Here is a 15107-nt window from a genome sequence, read left to right on the forward strand (position 1 = left end):
TCAAGGTGGAGAATACAAAATTAATTCTTGTAAATGACTGAAGTCTCACCTATTGCCATGAATATTTCACACCTGAATGGTATATTTTAGCTCATATTTGAGCTCATTAGTCTGAATTCTGATTTAGAAACAGGTATAGAGCTACCCATGACTTCTTATCAAAGTATGTAGAAAAGCTTTATAATCTTTGCATTCTGCACAGTGTAGAGGGCTGAAACTATTGAATTCAATGCACTGAGGTCAGGACTGCTGAGTGCTTGAGGCTAACTTCTGAATGGACGATACTCTATGGGCATATGCTTGGAAAATGGTCCTTTCCACTATCCATACTGGCTCAATGATTGGTGTATAGAGGACTGTAGGAGAGGCTAGGGGGTGGAGTAAGACTAGCCAGGGACACACTCTTGGTGGTAGATGAGGGAGAAGGTGGTTAAGGAAAATCTGCTTCCATCCTGTTCAGTTCTGCCTCTGGGGACCAAGAATAAAGATTGAGAACTTTTGCTCATCCTGACGCCGGCTGATTCTGGGGTGTCCTGGGTGCTATGTGCTCATTACAGCACAGATAGGAAGAGTATCTTTTCTTTTAAAACTCCACCAACCAACAATAATAACCATTGACAATTTTTAGAACTTTGATCTTTAGAATTTGATTTGACCAAACTAATGCTTTGCTAATCTCTATGAAAAATGTCTGCCATTATATTTTCTTCTTATCTTGGGTAATGGAATGACATACCCTGGCATGTCACATTTATAAAATAGATATTGTGCCTAACTCATTTGGACATTTTGTGGATAAATCGTGCAAATCACTGAAAGTTTGTATGATAATTGGCATATGGAAAATTTTACTGATGTAGATTTGTAATTCAGAGATACAAGAATTCTCTAATCAGCCCTGTAAGTAATTTAATATATGTCTTTGAACCAAAAGTCAAACTTGAATCATGTCCATTCTTAAGGGACATATAGAGTCTATGATACATAGACCCGTGATACATATCACTTGGACACATGTAATACAAGGCAAGAAAGGGCACTTTAAAATCTAAGCAGGAGCATCACTGGGAATACAATGTCCCAGTCCTACTCAAGACTTAATGACCTGATCTGGAAATATTTAGTGATACAAGAGCTAGAGGCAGAAAAAAGATTAAGAAGAGAAAATAAAAGAAAATCTAAGATTTATCAGGAAATGAAGACATCAAGGAGGGCCAATGACTCCCTGTAGACATCTTGAAATAGAAGTTTCAGGCTGAGCTATTGATTGCAAGTAGATATTTCAAAAACTGAAAAAAGTTCTCCCCAAAGATTTTATTTTCCCAAATTAATTTCTTTATGCCTGTACAATATATTACACTATGTTATGCTCCTTTTTTGTACCTACTTTCAGTATCCTGATTATTTTTCCATAAAAAAAAAAACAAGGTTTGATTAGAAATAAATATAAATTTAAATTAGGGCAGAAACATAAACCTCTATCTGAATGTTGGGAATTTTCCTAACTTGGGCAGAGTTGGGAGAGTTTGAGCTGGTGTAATTATCATGCTAATTAATTGTCTGCATCTTATATAAAACAGCAGAGAAGAAGACAGTGTAGAACTGAAGTACCATTATATTAATTCTGGCTAAAAAAATGAGCTAATTATTGTAACAGAATGTGACTTATTAAATCTCCACAGAGAAGAAGACTTGAGAAGAGAGGATACTAACTAGAAAAAAGATTTCTCCTCTATAGGGAGAAGATAGAAAGGTCTTGGGACAGATTCAGCTGAGAGAGCAAAAAGGATTAATTTCTGGCCAACCATCTGTACCCTCCACAGCAACACTAAGATCCACTAATGTCATGGTTGTAAGAATAAAGGAAATTATAGAGCAGAAAATAGGGTGCCACATAAGGCAGAAAATTTTTCTTTGATTGGTTTAACAGTATTTGCTATGCAGTTACTATGTGGCAGTCACTATCTATCGAGGCACTAAGGATACAAATAAAAATATGAAGTAGTCCCTTTACTGCATTCTTTTTTTTCTTCATGGTTTCCCCTCTCCCCATACTTCCTCCCCCTTACTAACTAATAGCAATTCCAAGTTTTCAAATATAGGCCTTCCTTCTTTGACATGAACTTAACCTGGTTATATTTTGAACCTCTACTTAGGTCAACTAGCTATTCACCTACTAATATCTGTTTGCACAACTATGATAAAACCATTTCCTTAATCTTCCCAATAATTTAATTTTTCCTTACTTCAACATTTTAGTATGCAATTTGATCTGTCTGGAAACCAATTTAATTCTCATTTAGTTGTTGTGTTTAGTTTCCTTCACAGATGGCAGACTTCCCACACCCCTTCTTCACATTACACCTGAGACCCTCACAGAGGTATTGAATTAATATATACCTTTCAGTTACATATGACAACTTTTAAACTTTCATTTCTGTTTTTAAGCTAACATCTTCAAAAATACACTGAAATCTATGCCCAAATAAATTACTTCTTCAGCAAGTTATTTAATAAGAAAGCTCTTCTTCGGAGGCATGGAAGTGGATTCTCATTTTTCTGGACTCCCTGTGATCATCCTTAATATGTTGAGGTCCCCTGAAAGAATCAGCAAAAATACTCTCATGGGAGAGAGAGACATGTGGTATATGGAGGAGGCTAAAAAGTTGGCCCCAATTCTATCCCTAGCTATGAATTCGCCTGCCAGACAAGCTTAGCACTCACAGCTGGCTTTCCATATTTAAAAGAGAAGCCTTAAATGTTTTTATTTTTTAGTTATTTTTAGTTAGTATTGTCAGTTTTCTAGATTCATTTGGCACTTACATCCAGTACCAAGGAAAGAGAGGAAGAGAAAATATCACGTAAAAACAATGCTTTGTAAATTAAATCCTACTCACTAAAATGATACATAGAGGGGAGCAATGAGATGGCATTTCATCATATATTCCCTGATAAAATGTTTCCTATATGGGAGAGCCCTAAACCATGAAGGGAGGGTCAGATGAGGTGAGCTTTAAATTTCTTTCCAGCTCTAAAATTCTGTAATTATTTTATTTTTAATCAGTGAATCAAACATTTAGAGCTGGAAGAGTCCTTAGACCCTTGGACCAGTCCAGTGCCCTTTCCACTATGACACATTGTCTCCAAATAGATCAAAGGGAATCACAGAACTGTTAACTAAAAATGGAAAAGACTTCCTTGTAAATTCATTCTCAATTGCAAGGAAGGAAGGAAGGAAAAACTTTCAAGAGTGATCCTACCAAAGTATGGATCACATTTATGACCATATTCCTCAAACAAGAAAACTATTATGTATCAAGAAACAAATATTCAGTCAATTAACCTAAAAGTAAGCCTGTTCCTTTAAATCAGTTTGCTGCACTTGCAGCAATTTTTGATTAAAAAAAAAAAAAATGATGGCTGGAACACACTTAGGGGCGTGAGGGGAGGAGAGGATTCCATGTGGCTACCCTTCCCTGACTCCTGTACCCCTGGACAAAAGCTTCCCTTAGGTTCCCTACTCAATTTCCTACATGGGAATCCTTCTCGAGATTTAGCTCATCAGTTTATTTACTTTCTCCCAATATCAAGTTTCCTCCCAAGTCCACCAGTTTCCCAAAAATCTCCAACAATTTTCCTAACTAAACTCTCCATTGCTAAAGTAGCAGAAAGCAGTGGAGGGTGGGTGAGTTGAATCTTTACCTCTGAAGACAAAGGATCCTTCCCATTTCTCCCTCCCCACCTCTTCTTTCTACTGCCAAAAACCTTTCTCTTCCTAAAATCATGCAAACCTTTAATTGCTTCTACAAGTCAATCCTTCCTAAATCATCTGCATTCCTTTTTCCTTCAAAACCTCTAAGATTCACACTATAGTGAATAGCTCAAAACTCCACAAAACCCACACATGTCCAGCAGAGCTGGATTTAAAGTATAACTTATGTTAACAAATAAACCGAATCAAACCAAACTTTTTTACAAAAGTTTTTGTTTTTGTTTTGTTTTTTTTCTGCCTGAGTGTTGTCTGTCAGCAATTAGCATTTCTCTTATCTGTCCAGGCAGCTTTTATGGCCCAGCCCAGGATAAGTTTAAATTTTATTGTTCTTTTTTTTTTCTTCCTCTTTAGTAATAAAAGTATCAATATTCAGACAAGTTCCAAGATCTTATAATCAGAATAAACGAATCTAGCATGCAAAGGCAAAAGCAAAAATTTATTTCCCATAATTTTCAGAATGATCCCAAAGTTCCTAATCAAATTTCTTCCTTCCTAAGTTTCATTCAGATAAGGTTTTATTACCCTGTACTCTAGCAGGTTCTGAAAACTGCTTTAAGGGAAAAACTTTACTGTCAATTTAAAATACCCAAGTTCCATTTATTTACAAATTAGAACAACAGGTTAAAAAGTTTAAAATCACAAGCAAATTTTCAAATAACCAACTCTCAAATTTCTTAATCATTGTTCTTAAAACTTAACAAAGCTTTTAAATCAGCAAAACAGATTACAGCATTTTCCAGGACCCCTGCCCCTGGAGAGAAGTTTGTTTCATCTTGAACATTCTTTCCTCCCAGAATCCAAAGGGAGCTTCTCTAAATTTCCAAGCCCGTTTAGTGCATTTCTCTGCCTTCACAGAGAATGCCTAGATATTTCTCCAAACTTCTTTTCTTTAAATGTCAGCACACTGCTCTTCTATATATGTTTTTAATTTTCCAAACTTTCAAATCCCTTTCAATCTATGATTTTATTTCTTCCCTTCTCTCTCTTTTCTCCCTTTCCCTCACAAGACTGCTACAGTCATCCAGAGACAGAGAGAGAGGGAGAGAGAAAGACTTTTCAAACTTCTTTCCTTGTCTGAGCTGCTCTTGAAAGAATTACAACTCTGAATTAATTCCACTTCCAATAATTCAGCCCGATATTTTCTAAGCCTGCAACACAAAGGCTGAATTCTTATCTCTTACAAGCTTGCTAACTTTTAACACAGAACAAAATGCAAAGCAAACATACACACACAGATATTCACAGAGCTCTATTTTCACCTTTTTCATTTTTTTAAAATCCTGTTGCTTTTGCTTACAAATTAGTGCAACAGATTAAAAGTTAGAAATCACAATTTTATACTAAGCACAGTTGCAACGTTGTTCTTAAAATTTTTAACAGAGCTCTTTAACCAAAAAAACAGATAGACAAATCACACAGAACACAGAACGCATACCAGATGTGTCCAAATTTATTATCTAGGACACCAAGAGTTGTGCCAACTGGCACCCAGAACCAGATGTGTCTTAAGACACCCAGGACCATTACAAGGGATTTCCATGGAGGTCAGGAAGGGCATTCAGCACTGTGTCCAGCTTAGCCACTTGCTACAGATACTGGAGTACTCACCAGACCAAACAGGCAGCTGCAAAAATGATCAGGCAGCTTCAGGGGCCCTTCAAAATCTTATTAACCAGAACTGGCTTTTCGAATGCTCTATGCCAATTTTGGACCAAATTCAAAATTTGGGTCTCACTTTCCTGGTCTGCAGAAAGAAATTACTGAATACTAAGGGCCAAGGAAGGTCTCCTGGTGGCCACTCCCTAGGATCCATAACCTCCTTTGCCCTCCAGGGAAAGGGACTGGCCGTCAGACCGAGCCAAAGGCTTATCTCTGTGGAACCTCTAAGTGAGATAGCCCAGGCAATAAGAGAGTTTATTTACCCTCTGGGACAGACCTCTGGTAGAGTTCCGTCCAAAAAAGAAGTCGAGAAAGACTTATAAGCATTCTTGTTCAGCTTTGTGGTTACATTTGACATTTAACAATGACTTGATTTTTCACTTACAGGGGGAAAAATAGGGGGTTTACAGAATGTAAGAAGAATGCACAATGGCAGATGTTTGACATAGATTATAGATCAAGGTTATTGAATCATTAGGCAACCATCCTTATGGAGTAGATATCCCTTGGAGCATTGTTGATCAGGCACTTTGAAGTGCAAAACACCTCCTTTAATTTGCTCAGCCATTTCTCTGCGAGCCAGAGGCCCTTGTGGAGGAAGGGAGGGGAGGCCAATCCTTTGTCCATTCAGTACTAGATAGTCTAATCAACTTTTTTTTTTAAATCAGAAAGTTGCAGGGAGCTCAGTCATTATACTCAAATGACTGTGGTGAAAAATTTTTTAAAGGCATTGATTATAAACTCATAGAGGCAGACTTAGTTTATGCTGTTCTCCATCCTAGCACTGTTCCCAATCATTTCATACAAGGAATTTGGTTTGGGCTCCTCTTGGGGGGGGGGGGGGGACGCTGCAAGAGAGGATTAGCTTGATTGGAGTACTAAGATACACAGAATGACTTTTATTTACTGAAATGGATGATACAGGATGACCAACACTCACCTAAATGTAGATGACCTTCAACCCTTAGGAATCAGTCAGCTGCAGCAGCCAGAAGTTGTTTTGGAATTTGCTTTATGCGTTGACTTTTTAAAATTGTATTTTGTCTCAGGGTCCCTTTTCTCTCTAAATTGATCACACATTAAGAGCTAATCTAGGTTCATAGCCTTTCATTGAACAGTCTCTGACAAAAAAAATTCAATGAAACGATATAAAATCCAAAATAAAAAAAAAAGTAAAGTCATCAATCATTTACATTTTATTATGTGTCAAGCATTGTGTTAAAGTAATAAAAAAAAAAAAAAACAGAAAAAAAATAGAAATTATCCCTGTCCTTAAGAAGCATACTTTCTAATGGGTGAATAACATATCAACAACTAACTACATATAAACAAAGTATATACAGGATAAATTGGAAGTAATATCAGAGAGAAGGCACTAGCTTTAAAGGGAACTCAAAAAAGGTTTCCTACAGAAAATAGGATTTGAATAAGACTTGAAGGAAGAAAAAGTATTTCAGATATGGGTGACAGTCAATGAAAAAATCACTGAATTAGGAGATGGATTATCCTGTGTGAGGAACAACAAGGGAGCCAATGTCATTGTATGTTATGTATGGTGGGAACCAGCATCATTGGGTAGTAAGTATTCAGATGCAGGAAGGTTAAAAAAAAGAGTCAGAATGGGCAGATTTTTAAAGACTAAACAGAAGATTTCATATTTAATCCTGAAGGTAATAGAGTGTCATTGACATTTATTGATTATGGATTTGATAAGGTCAGACCTATGCTTTCAGAAGAACATTTTGGCAGCTGGAGATTGACAACCGAATAGAGAATGGACTGAAGTGAGGAATACTTCAGGCAGGAATAGCAAGAATTCTATTGCAATAAGTTAGGCATAGAGGGATAAGGCCTACATTAAAATAGTGGCAGTGTCAGAGAAAAGGGATATACATGAGATTTCTTTGTGAAGAAAGACTCAATAGGCCTTGGCAACAGATTGAATATGGAAGTTTAGTGACATGTGAAGGGTGATACCTAGGTTGCAAGTCTGGGTGAATGTGAACATGGCAGTGCTCTGAAGAGTAATAATGATGCTCAGAAAAGATGATTTAGGAGGAAGGACAAATTTAAGATATGTTGAGTTTAAGACACAGAACACCCTTTTCAAGATGTCTAATAGAAAACTGAAGATGAAAGACTAGGGTTCATAAGAGACATTTGGACTAGATCAATAGATCTGATGATCTTCAGTATAGAGATGATAATTGAATCATGGGAATTGATGAGATCACCAAGTGAAATCACATAGAAAGATGATCTAGGAGATCCTTGGCAGATATTCACAGTTAGCAAAGGCAGCCTTCATAGTGATCCAACAAAAGAAATTGAGGAGTACTTAGGTAGGAAGAGAACCAAAGATGAGCAGTGTTATGAAAACTTAATGTACTAAAAAGAGAGTGATTGAGAATGCTAAAGACTTCTTAAATGTCAAGAAGGGTACCAAAACTCCTTGAGGGTTGTCTTCCTTGCCCCAGAGAACTTTCTAAATTCTGCTGTAATCAGATTTTTTTCATCTTTTTTGGTATCCATAATTTAATGGAGAGGTAGTTGATAGTGTAGTGGATTGAGAGCTATTCTTAGTGAAGAATACATGATTCAAGGCCTACTTTCAACACATATTGGCTGTTTAACCATGGACAAGTCCCTCAACTTTCCAGTGTCTATCTGAGACTTTAAACTGCAGAGGTCTCAATGTATATGAACAGGGGCTGTTTACCATTTCAATGACATTACAAGTTCAATCTGAATCCCTCTAAAGGAATTTTTCTTTTCATACCAAATGCAATTCTCTTTCACTTTTCCTTCTTTTTCTCCTTCCTTCTTCCTCCCTCTATATTCTCTCTTTAACTGAATAGTCCATAATTATTCACCCTCCACAATCTACAGAACCAAGCCCTTATATCCTAAAATAACTCCTTTCTAATTACATAGAAATGAGTTGGTCTTACTAATGATCTCTAAAGACCATTGTAGCTCCAGTATTCTATGCATGCAGGGGCCAAATTGAGATATAATCTTGAGCCCTGGAGAGAAGATTTTTTTTTTTAAAAAAGTGGTTGTGGACCAGAACATTTTAACTGAATATAGGGAAGAACTCCCTAATGCTGAGATCTCTCAAAAACTATCTAGCTACTTTTGGAAATAATGGACTCCCCATTACTGAAGTCCTTCAAGCAGAAGCTAAATGATAACTTTTCAGAATGGTTGTAGAGTTTATAATTCTCCATGTATAGTTTAGAAAATAACTTCCAAGTATCTATTTTAACATTGGGAATCTGTAAAAATGACAACATCTTTGATTGAAAAAATTCAAATGCATTACCATTTATACATTATAAGTGAATTTCTTGGGGAATACTGGTAACTTATTCTCTAACCATTTCCATCAATATTAGCTAGACAAGACAGTTTCTTAGGAACCCATTGACAGTACCCTTCAGAAAAGCTTAGAAAACACTCAGGAAGGAAAGGAAAGTCCACACTTGATAAAAAAAAATATATGAATATCCAACCAATTTTTCCACAAAAGGAAAGAATTGCTCTTCATTTGATTTTTAACCATTCTGATACTTGACTCTGCCAAGAAGAACACAGCTAGTAATCATTAAAAGTCCTCTATATCTAATCCAACTAATCCCTATCTCTAAAGAGCAAATGATTGCAGGTGTATCCTAGCCCCAAAAGCTCCTAGCTGAATTATACCTCCTATTAAATTTAATTACACAGACATCCACTAACTATCGACTGAATACAGATCATAGGTACTGAAAAAATATACAAAATGTAGATAAGAAATAATCCCTATCTTGATGGAGCATACTTATTTAATCAAAGGATAAAACATAATCCCAGATAGCTATAATAAATGCTATTACATGAAAGCATTCAACAAGTGCCTGGCACTAGCATATTGCTTGGCACATAGTAGTGGCTTAATAAATGCTGACATTAAAACAAACAAACAACAACAACAAAAAGATTCCAAGAGGCCCACAAGGAAGTTTTGTTTTGTTTTGTTATTACAGAAATGGAAGATTAACTATAATGGCTTACTCTTCACATACTAGAAATTTGAAAGAATGTTTCTTTCCAGAGATTTTTGCCTCTATTCTTCCCTTTTTTGTTTGTTTGTTTTTGCTTTTAAAAGTGTCAGAAATTTTATTTACAATTATTTTTTTTAATTATTTTTTAAATCAGGTAATAGCTCTTTGGATGGGGAAAGAAGATGGGCTGTATTTGGAAATGAAAGTGATATAAAAAACAAAATATCAATAAAGATTTATAACACCTATCTGATGCAACTAATCTGATTAGTTAGGATTCTCACAATTAGTGAGCAATCACCTGGGGACCATAGTGACAAAATCTGTTTCATATTAGTTACATGGAGACAATAAGGACCCTCTGTAATTCTACACTCAATCTGTAGAACATCTTTCTCCTTGCCAAGTGAAGCAGAGAAAAAAAATTCCAAAAATCATTGAGATACAGAATCCTATTTCTTGTAACTTTATTTGGATAACAAGTGACCAGTATGATTTGCTAATGTTAGATAATGGTAGGAAGACACTGGCAGTTTTCTTTAGGGAAGCAGTGGTTGAGAAAAATAATTTAGGGCATAGATCATAAAAATCTGATTCCCTGATAAATAAAACAGTTGCAGTCTTGTCTGACTTTTCCAGTGCCCCCAGGCAAACCTAATTAAACAATATTAGCACTGTTCTTGTCTTCTCTGAAAATAAAACAGAATATCATTTTTGGCCTCAAAAAGAAATATGATTTTTTTTTGTCCTCACTTTCCTAAATCAACATTCTGAAAATATTCCCAAATTTGTTTAAGTAACAGTCCTGGTTTTGGAAATAAAGGGTTGGAAAATTTTTGTTGGCCAATCTATGCATTTGTCTTGTATAGTGATAATATTTCACCTACTCCTTCCTGCCTTTGTTTTCCTGTTTGTTGGAAGCTCCCCAGAGCTGGGGTAGATCCCCCCCATTGCATTTGGCATAGGTAGGACCTTTCATTATGGTCTAGATGTGATGCCGGGCTATTTTAATTACATGCAGGTCTGGTATACAGACTCATTCGATTACAGAAACACAGTGTGACAAATGGATGCATTTCCCAAGTGGGATTCCAAATGAGATAAACAGAGACAGACAGTTGGCTCAGGAAGCCCCCACTGTCCAGGGTTCTCAATCATAGCTTTATGCATAGAGATGCTGATTAAGTTGGTCAAGCCAAGTTCTTTGGGAGCTCTTCTCTTATCTAATGAGAAGAAAATAGGTTATTAGGGAAGTTTTTAAGCTTAATAGAAAGTTGTTAGCTCTGCCATTAACCTCCAAACTTTCTTTTCAACTGACCAATTGCAATTCAATTTTATTCAGAGGTTGTTACCTAGCCTTAATCACTGAATGGGCACTGCCTCAGTCAAACTGAGACCTGTTAAAGACCTTAGCTTAAAAAGGCCAAGGTCTCCATTGCATCCAGGGCCATCTCCAGATATACTGATTTATATCTTGCCATTGGATCTAGATGGCTCTGGGGGATAAAGTGAGGCAGGTGACCTTGCACAATCCTCCCTAACTTAAATCCAATTCACCTGTATTTCATGGCATTCCCTTCCTGATGTCAGGGTCCTTTTTGAGAACTAAGGACAAATAATAACAAGCTTTTAAGATATTGATAGGTATTTGATGATTCACTTTGACTTCAAATGTCAGAATAGTGGAATGGGTAGATTTCCTGGTTATCACTCATTACCCAGTTCCCATTGAAAGAGCAGTAGTGACTTGGAGTCTGAACTCAGCTGGGTTCAAAGTCTGCCTTAGAAACTTCCTAGATGTGTGATAATGATCAGGCCACTTTGCCTTTCTTGACATCAGTTTGCTCTTTTGTAAAAATGAATGTGCACTTGTTTTCTAGTCATAAATCTACAGTCCTATACTTCCAACACTGCTCTGTCTACCCCCATCTTTTATTTTCTTATTCCTCTTATTTGCCTGCAATCCTACTAAAGGATATCCCTTTTTTCTCCATTTCCAATGAGTTTGTAATTTTTAAGCTTTTTCAAATGATAGAATCTTAATACTTAATACTTAATAGTTTTTCAAACTACAATTAAATGAAATTTTAGTGAAAATGTGATTGTGAAATAAAATAAAATATAAGTGAGTTTATAACCAATAGTTTATGATTAGGAAGGGTCCAAAATAACATGTTTCTATATTAATATAATAATGTTATTATAACTAAATGATTATAAATATAAAATAATAGCTAAATAATAATTAGCAGTTTCATAACACTTTAAGATTTCAAAGGGCTTCTTTTAGTGTATATTCCTAGCAGTGAAATCATTAGGCCAGAGGAAATAATTTTTTGTAACATATTACTCACTGCCAGATTGCTCTCCAAAATGATTCAAGTCTGCAATACCACCAGCAATGAAGTGATAGAATTCTTTAAAAGCCATCATGTTATTCACAAAATTTACATTGCATTTTTCCCAGAACAGGTAAGAGATAATAACTATTTGAGTGGAAGTTGGTTTAACAGGATAATTATTCTAGAAATTGGATTTATTTTGTACTTGATGTTTTCTCATAAATAAAATTAATGTCAAAATATATATGTTTCAAAGTGCTTTACAACAACCCTGGGAGGTAGGTGCTATTATTATCCCCTTTTTTTGCAGATTAAAAAAAAAAAAAAACTGAGGCAGATAGAAGGTAAATGGTTTACAGCTAGTAAAGTCATACAGCTAAGTATCTGAGATCAAATTGGAACTCAGGTATTCCTAAGTCTGGTGACCTGTCTACTCAGCCACTTAGTTATTTAAATATTAGAATAACACCAAGTAAAATTCTACACTGACATGTGAAAGTGACCTTAGAGCCCAGATGCTCAGATTGAGGCAGGCTCTTCCATATTGGAAAGACTTTTTTATGAGCCCACTGATGGATCTGTTGGGATTATTAATTGTTTTCTGAAATCCAGCTAGCTAAGTTCAACAATGGTGTTCATCCCCATTATCCTGGTGGCAATTAGGTAATAAATTGGAAGTATTGGGCAGGGAGAGAAGCAACAAGCCTTTATTAAGCATTTACTGTGTACCAGCTACTATGGCTAAGCACTGGAAATGCAAATGCATTTTTGCAAAAAGAAAGCTAATCCTCATTCTCAAGATGCTTACATTCTAATGGGGAAGATAACACAGATCTGAAAAGAGATGGATGGGGAAAGAAGGAGAAAAAAGGAAGGTATCATTCTATCATGGGGAGAAATGAAGAGATGATTGGCCCAGATTCTCTCCTTAAATGGAAGTTCTGGAAGGAGCTATCCAAAAGGAATCAAGATGGATTTGAGGTAGTTGCTTTGAAAGAGAGACAGACAATAAAAAGTTAAAAAAAAAAAAAAGGATGATATAAGGACATTGAGAGGCAGTTGCAATCTCTGACCTCTCCCCTATTCCCTCTTGCCTCTAATTTATATCATTCCCAAGTCATGAGTAACATCTGCATCAATAAATGTGTTAATAGTAAAGGCTGGAAAAAAAAATCAAAGAGGGACAGAGATTGTGAAAAGGCATATCTTTTTTAGCTTTTTTTCCTCTCAAGTGTTCTTAATCAGGATTATAGAAAAACATGATGCTCATCCTTAGGTAGAAATATTTGTGTGTGCTCTTCACTTTCTATCCAAGTCTATTGCTGTGCTAGGGAATACTGCAGGCAACAACTGAAAAAGTATATCATAGGAAGAAGAAAGGAATTGGATCCAGGAATGATCTATATGCACAAATTTTATATCTAAAAAAGCAATAACCACACACACATTCAAATCCCAATTTTGCAGTACCCCATAAACCCATAACAAACTTCTGGAGGAAGCAAGGATTATCCTGTCAGATTTAGAGCTCAAAAGGTCCTCAACAATCATGTAGTCATTCCATTGCCAATTTGTTTTTGAACGATAGCATGCACAGAGTCCATCAGAGTGGTTGGCCAATGCAAATTCCCCACCTAGAGAGTTCATGGTGTTTGCTTTCAGCTAATCTTAATCATGTATGATGCTGTAAATTGGAAATACCTTGCAAAAATAGAGATATGTGTAACCTTTTAATAACAGACTAAGAGAAGCTTTGTATCCTGAACTGAAGATGTCTCCAAAAAGATTTGAGTCAGCCTCAATCATTTTCTCTTCAGTTGCTTTTTTGTTTTGATCTTCTATACTTACAGCATCTGATGAGAGCTGGAGCTGTAAAGAGAAAGGTCTTGGGACTGTTCCTTGTCTTTGTAACCCTGAAAAACAGAAAGTAGTCTTTGGCCTCTGTATTTCCTCTTTCAGTTGTAGGTGGAGATATTGGGACTTCCAGTTTTGTGAATTTTAGAAAGTCAGGAGAAACGCTTAACCCCTTCCACATTTGGTTCTGAATTTCATGGTAAACTGAGATGAGTTTTGAGCATATCTAGCTGGTATAAAGAGAATAAAACCCTCAGGTGTTGGGAGGGAGGGATGTTTATACTTTGTTGTTACTATATATTTGAAGTAAATATCCCTCTGTAAGAACTAATTTATAAGTTGATAAGTGCAACTGAGGCACTAGCACAGGCACATAATATGAAAGAGGAGGACAGGTGGTAGAAATATGAGCAGATGAATATGGAGATTTCAAAGAAGAATTACACTAAATTTCTCAAAGTATATCATGCTCCTGAAGGGAGGTTGTAGTCTACCTGGCTCCAAAGGATTGAAGTAGAGTGTACTCCCTATATTTCCTATCTCTTCCCTCTACTACTCTTCAGATCTACTAAATTCAGATTTAAAACTTAGATCTTTTTATTTGTATTCCTAGTGCTAAGCACAGTGACTAACACACAGTTGGTGTTTAATTAATGCATATAAAGTGAATAATTGTTCATTCATTACAGTCATGTCTGACTTTTCATGACTCCATTTGGGGCTTTCTTGGCAAAGATACTGGAGTGATTTGCCATTTCCTTCTCCAGATAATTTTATAGATAAGGAAACTGAGACAAAGAGGGTTAAGTTATTTGCCCCGTGCCACAGATAGTAAATATCTGAGGCCCGATTTTTTACTCTATTCACTGCACCACCTAACTGCCCATCAATTGAGTAATCCGATGTTAAATTTACATATATAAATATAACTCATATATGGCTATAATATACAATTAAAAGACCTTCATTATAGAGTTGAAGCAGCAAGTCCCAAGTTTGTAGTCCCTTTCCTCTCACGTTGTAGTCTAACCTTCATTATTTTATGGGTAAGGAAAATGATACTCAGAGGCCACAGCTTCACATAATTTGAAAATTGGAAAGTATCTTAGCAGCCATTTAGTCCCATCCTTTAGATTCTCACTCTAATACATTCTATAAGTAGTCATCCAGTTTCTGCTTGAAAACCTCCAAGAAAAGGAACTCATCAACCATTAAGGCCTTCTTCACTTTTAGACAGTTCTGTTTGTTAGAAAGTGTTTGTTTTTTCCAAACATAAAGTCTAAAGGTGTCTCTTAGAAATACTGTCAATGATGCTCCTAGGTCTAAGTCCTAGGAACAAATGAAACAAATCTAAACGAAACCCCACATGACTATTCTTCAGATATTTGAAGATAACCATTCTATTTCCTCCCCTACTACACCCAGTCTTCTCTT

The sequence above is a fragment of the Antechinus flavipes genome, chromosome 4 (genome assembly GCF_016432865.1).
Source record: "Antechinus flavipes isolate AdamAnt ecotype Samford, QLD, Australia chromosome 4, AdamAnt_v2, whole genome shotgun sequence".
Lineage (NCBI taxonomy): Eukaryota > Metazoa > Chordata > Mammalia > Dasyuromorphia > Dasyuridae > Antechinus > Antechinus flavipes.